At 41.2% G+C, this 6,509-nt stretch overlaps 1 long non-coding RNA gene across 1 annotated transcript; it reads right to left on the bottom strand.

The window, feature by feature from the left end:
• Positions 1-276: 276 nt before the first annotated feature.
• Positions 277-3,133, bottom strand: LOC135240858 (uncharacterized). Its single transcript, XR_010325810.1, has 3 exons — positions 2,785-3,133; positions 2,498-2,639; positions 277-1,654 (listed from the first exon to the last, which is right to left on the bottom strand). It is a non-coding gene; the product is annotated as an uncharacterized LOC135240858 (long non-coding RNA).
• Positions 3,134-6,509: the final 3,376 nt, after the last annotated feature.

Raw genomic sequence — 6,509 nt, 5'->3', positions numbered from 1 at the left:
GTAACAATAAATATCACCGATGATGGTTGATTGACTGAAAAAGTTTTGTTTGTTCACTTTGTGTGCAGACTGACCTGCACCTTTATGCCTGATTTAAAAATTTTGCTATTTTCTTTGCTCTGCAGTTTTCTTTCTCAACTGGGTTTTTGGGTGACAGGCTTCCTTTTTCAGATGCAGGAGTACATCTTAAAATATGTACCCACATGCATGCCCTCATATCATCTTCACTGCTGGTACAGTGATGCAATTTAAAAAATCTATATTCACAAAGGGCATTATAAAGATTTTTTTGTTATCTGGGAAGGGTTTGCTTGTTCAAATGGTTCATTGTGCCACAGACCATGGATCATGGTTGTGATGGCGAAGAAGAGAGGGAAAATGTATGAAAGCTCCTGGTCTTTCAGCAACACTGTCCCAGACAGCTGACATCAGCAGGGACTTTGCTATAGCCACCAGTTAGGTCCCCTAATTGCTAAGTTATTTCCCCAAATCAAGGCTCAAAGCCAGAGAATGTGGGTAATTAAGACTTCCAAGCCTTGTCGTCCTTGTCCTCATGGTGTGTCCTGCCCTCTTTGCACTCAGAATCACATGACCCACCACTCACACCTTTCAGTTCCATGTTCTCCACTATGTGGCCAATTAAAGAAAGGGGGTTGTGAATGGCAAACCCACCATCAGCAATATGCAGTCATCCACAGTCCATTTTTACACCTGCCCACTTCTCACAAACATACAGAGGTCTCTCTCAGCAAAGCACATGCTCTCACACCAGCACCGCCCACCCCCTACCCAAGACACCAGGCCCCCTGCTTTTGGTCACACCTCCACCAAGAAACAAACATGCACGCTAGGCTCTCTCTGTCATAACAACACCCATGATATCACAATCATAGCTGATATACTAAACACCTCATCACTGCCACAGGTGGAAGCTCAGTCACTACTTGAAATTCTTCCAAGGCCAGCAGTGTTATAATACGCTGGTCTAGAATGCGTGAAGCTTAAAACTTGAAGCCTTAAATTACTTATAAATCTGATTATTCGATAAAAACTCAGGCATTGAATTTGTCAGAATGTCAAAAGAAAAAATACTCCACAAGTATATTGGATATTTGAGAAGGAAATATTAAAATGAGCCTTGCTTTGTTAAATGACAAGAAAACAGACGAATCACTCATCAAAACCAAACAGTATTTTTGCAATATCTCTATCTAAGAGAGTTGTCAATCCATTATTATAATGGCTATCATGGGGGAGCAGCCTGTAAAGGGTGGCGAAACAGCCTGCTGCATTTAACCAGCACAGCGTTATCTTTAGCGGAACACGCTCTGCTCAGTCACCCACTGAGCGCTTCAGTGCGCTCTGCTGTCTGTGGAAGCGTCCGTATCGATCCCTGCTCTAGCAGACGGCTGGCAGGAACAGAGCCGGCCACGGCAGCTCATCTGGAAAACAACAGGAGAGACTGAGCTTCGCTGCTGCTCGTGTGCAGCGAACCAGAGAGCAGTCAGTGTTGGGAGAGGGGATCTATCCCATTGTCAATCTTTTTTCATCCCACTCAATACCCCTAGCTTTCATCCGATTGATTCGACTGGATAGGAAAATGGTGTTGTCCTTGGTTACACACAGGGGGATATCCTTGTTTATAGTGACAGAGCTGGAAGAATGAACAAAGAAATATGGAATATAAACGATGGGAACAGAAGCACAAGCATTATGTTACAAGCAATAAGGTCAAAAACAGGTCCAGTTTTAACACATAATCATATGTACGGTATATAACCAAAAAAGACATCCATGTTTAAAATACCCTCTACCAAATCTGTATGGTGTTTCCTAATTTTTTAGGATAACTGCACATACACACAAGATCTGAATGTAATCTCTGGAAGCGTATAGTTGTAACAGTGCACGGCTCCCAGAATAAGTTAGGAGTGAGAAAAATAAATGAAACATTTCCCAGAGCAGAGGAAAAGACCAGGGTCCTAATCAGTCTATTACAAATAACATTTGTAATACAAAATGTGGCCAACTGTCCCCAAGTGGGATGTCAGCACGTGTTCATGTTTCCCTGTTGGAAGGAGGGAACAGGGGCTCAGTTCTGCCCTGAGGATTTGGGTTGAGTAACTGCCCCATCACCATCATGGCTCATCAGGGGCAGTGGCAGCACAAGCCAATAAACTTTCTCCATCAGTGTGTGTGCAGTAGACATAGGAATCCTGCTTATACAACAGGCAGGTATTCATGCTCATTGCACTAAACTAGGTTCACTTTGACTGCTGTGCCTATGTCTGTAAAAGATACTGCTGCTGAGGTACAGGAAATGTCAGATATTGTTTGTATCTGGGGACACAACAGAAATACACTGTAAGTCTCCCGACCCTGTTTTGAACACTATTTAACAGGCTACACACGCAGAATCCTACACGGCAACATAGGCTCCATTCCATGTCAATTACAGCAGTATAAAGTAATCTATCTTAATGGGAATCGAAGGCACCTGTTGTTCGGTGAAACGGTTTTCTGTCATGTCTCGTGCCTTCACTGCGCTTTACCGCTACATGGTCCGCCGCTCGTCATCCCCCCTCTGATGCTGCCAGCGAAGACATGCGCCGCGTCTCTGGTCAGCATTGTCCACTCATCTGCAGAAACAAGATCGCTATTCATCCCTAACGGCCAGGCACTGTAACTGGACCGAGCCGGCTGTCAAAACAATGAGAGGATGGATAAGAGACGGTTTCGTGCTGATCGCTTCACATGGAGGAGTTACTGTACATTGCTTCTTACCTCACCTCTGTTTGAAACTAACGGCGCAATCTAGCGAGCAGTAGCCAGGGGAAATTTCCGTCATGTTCTATCACTCCTCAGCCGACCATAACAGCGTGGGGTTTCCGTTTATGCACAACAACGCTGCGCAGTTGGTGGTTTGGTAATTTGAACATGCAGATTGCATAGTTACGATGGTGAAATTTAAAGAGGGGGAACCATGTCAACTGGCATTCCTGATCTGATGCACTTGTTGTACGTCGCTCTGGATAAGAGCGTCTGCTAAATGCCTGTAATGTAATGAATTGATTAGTATATTTTCCTGGTATGCATGGCCCTGCTGAAAATTCCAGCTAAAACCAGCTGGGATTCTAAACTGTTTTAAGATGGTTTTAGCAGTGTTTTCGAAACTTCTATCTGATAATAGCTGGTCCGTGGCTGGTCAAAGCAGGTCTCTAGATGGACAAAGGTGTCCAAGCTGGTTAAACTGGTAGAGTAAGCTGGTGGCCAGACTGGTGGACTAACTGACTATATAGGCTGGTCAGCTGGTGAACAGCTGGTTGACCAACTAAACGTTTTGAAAACACAGCTTAAACCAGCGTGACCAGCTTGGTTTGGTTTAAACATGGAATGTTCTGCAGCGGAATCCACCAGGAAATCACTACCTAGTCAGCAGTTGTCTGTTACACTCCAGAGCAATGTTAATGTTAAGGAGTGTTAATACAGATATCTACAGGTATGCTGTATAATGGTGCTGCTACTGTATAAAGCAGCTATTGTTAAATGTGTAATAGTAGCTATCACAAGTAGATGTAATGTGTACTACTGTCTACAGACTGTCTCTCGTCCTGTAAGAAAAGGCCTCTTTAAACATTTTTGGTTGTTTATTTGTTTTCATACAGATGAAGTATACCTCACAGTGATAAACACTAGAGTAATACTGAATAGGGGTAAATATGGTATGGCAATTGTTCAGAGGTAAACGTGTTGGGTAAATGTTCAGGATAAATATGCTGGCATAAATGTTCAGGGGTAAATACAATGGAGAAAATGCTCAGAGGTAAATCTCTTTTAGTAAATACTAACGGGTAAACACAGCAGTAGCCATTATTCTACAGCCAGAGCTGCAGCACCATCTCATTCCAATAACAAATCAGCAATTATCTTTATCCATTATCTAATGTTCTGAAGCAATGTTCAATTTTTAAAAATGAATCTTCCACTCCACTCCTGGTTCTTAGCTCATACAAATTAAATATGCCATATTATAAAGCAATGCTGCTACCCAATGTTTCCTAAATAATTTCAAGTATTAATCTATGCTGTTGGAAAAATATAAATTTAATGATAAATATGGAGTTTTCTAAAATATTTCTTATATACATGATGCATGAGCATACCAACAATACTGAAAAAACCATTCAATACAATAATATTACAAAACACAATACATGAACAATATCAATATATTACAAACATTAAAAGTAAAATCAGCTCTATGATTATAGTGCCTACTGCATTAAATTTGTGCTGTTTTTACCAACATTGTAGTTTAATTTAACAAAATGTCCTCACATAAGACCAATGTATCTATGATCAGGCTCATGAGGGCCCCCCTCCTGTCTCAGACACATATACAAAAATTACAGTCTATTTTAATTTGGTGGTAATTTTCTCATAACACAAGTCCTGGGAGAGGCAAAACCAATATTGCAATTCCGCACTGAACAAGCCCAGGAAAGTATTACACTTCATTAGAGCAGATGAGAAAAAAATAGACTTATGATTAAGACCCTTCATAATGGCTCCCTGAAATTACAATCACATTGAGGACAAATAAAAAACTATTCTCAGCTTTTCATTTGGCATGTTATTACCAGGCATTGAAATGGTATTGCGTTTAAGTTTAAAGTGGCAGTAAAAAATGAGATTTTAATGTGTATTTTGAAAGTAAGGCAGTAATAAAGTAATAAAGGTTGTCATAGAAACATTTGGAGAGCATGAAGCTTGGCTCTCGCTGGCCTTTGCTCTTTTATGTTGTCTGTTATTTCCCTGGAAAAAATGAGCACATTTTACATTGGTCTAATTATTGCTTCTTGAGAAAAAAATAGACAATGAAATAAGAATTGTCATAGCGAGCAGCACTGCTGCAGTCCTGTGTATATTCATGGACAGTGTTTGCACTCCAGTTCTTTGTGGGTAGCTGTTTACTGATTAGTTTTTTAAATGTTTGATAAAATCTTCAGTAGGAAGTATTTTTAATGATACAAGCAGCCTGAAACCACTGTGCTCAAGACAAGAAATGGCTTCCTTTATCAACCGTACACTCTACGGTACCAACAGTGCTACATGTGAGAGAAGCACCTAAAAGCAATGTTTTCTGCTTTCCCCCCCCCCTGGAATTCCAATTTTCAGGGGGGAAAAATATGACAAAAACATCCTATCGTTTTCACCAACTACTTACACATGACCAGGCTAGCTTCATATAAACCACATTTCCCTGGTCTGTAACCTTGGGAGTGAAGAGCTTGCGTCACTTCAGATCCCTCAAGCCTCCTCCTTGTTGTCTTTTCCCAGTTCCTTCGATGCCTAGCAGGCTCAAAATTGTATGGCTGTTCTTCCTGTTCATAACTACCAAGGTCTACCCACTACACACATTATTTACCTGGGCATGGCAACCTAAAAAGATCTCCTTAGAAATTTGGCCCTAAAAAGCGGGCCTTCTCAGATTTACTTTTTTTAGAATGTACTTATTTTTGTAATCAGTACACCACTAGCAAGCATTGAAATTGTAAATAATGAATGGGTTCTTTTGGAGGATAAAGAGGAGGATAAAGGAAGTTATCAAAAGAGATTTTAGCTATTAGAGCTGCAAGTGCTGAAGGCATTGGCTTGCCTGCGGGATACTATCCCTGAAACTGCATACTTCCACCTCAGACTTTTGTATTCACATTTATATGTAAATATTCTTCTAATGTGTAGCATTTGGGCCATCCAGTTCATGATCCACTGTCAGTTCTGGCTGGCAGAATGTGCCTTTAGCTCTTTTTTCAGCTATCTCAGAGATAGGCTCCTCCCACAGAACAGCCAGGAAATTTCCATGCCTCCAAGGCATTATTTCCATTGGTTTCCTTGAATCAATCGATCTACTTCTGCTAGCTTCTGAGTGCCTTGTTATCCGGTGCAAGTGCTGAACTTTGAATGTGCACTGCAGTCTCTGATGTAGGTGCTCTGCCTCTGATACATGCAGTCTACTGCACTCTCTGAAATGTGTGCTATGCTCTGATACATTAAATACTCTGAAATAAGTGCATTGTACTGTCTGATGAGCATGTACTACTCTTGGTTAAGTGTGCAATTTGCTCTCTGATGTGTATGGGCCACACTCAGATATGGTGATGTGTATGGGCCACACTCAGATATGTGTGCACTTTGCTCTCTGACATTACTTTGTTGCTTTCTTGATGCGCTGGATTATTCCGTCACCAGGCCTAAAGCATGACTCGCACCTCCTTCATCATTTATAAATTGTTTTTAGACTGCAGCCAAGCTGTGCACACAGTTTCCATGGTAACATCACCAAGACACACATTGATAAGGGAATTGGTGCACTGTGTCTCTGTGATACAGATGAATAATCAGAGCTGTGTGTGCGTTTCAGCAAGCAAGCACAATTTAACAGTGTTATCAGCCAGTATAGACGGTAAAGGAATATTTTCAACACATATTTTTGGGCTTGTTGTTTT

The sequence above is a fragment of the Anguilla rostrata genome, chromosome 15 (genome assembly GCF_018555375.3).
Source record: "Anguilla rostrata isolate EN2019 chromosome 15, ASM1855537v3, whole genome shotgun sequence".
Lineage (NCBI taxonomy): Eukaryota > Metazoa > Chordata > Actinopteri > Anguilliformes > Anguillidae > Anguilla > Anguilla rostrata.
Note: the sequence above shows the minus strand (reverse complement) of the source record. Positions and strands in the feature narration are given on the sequence as shown.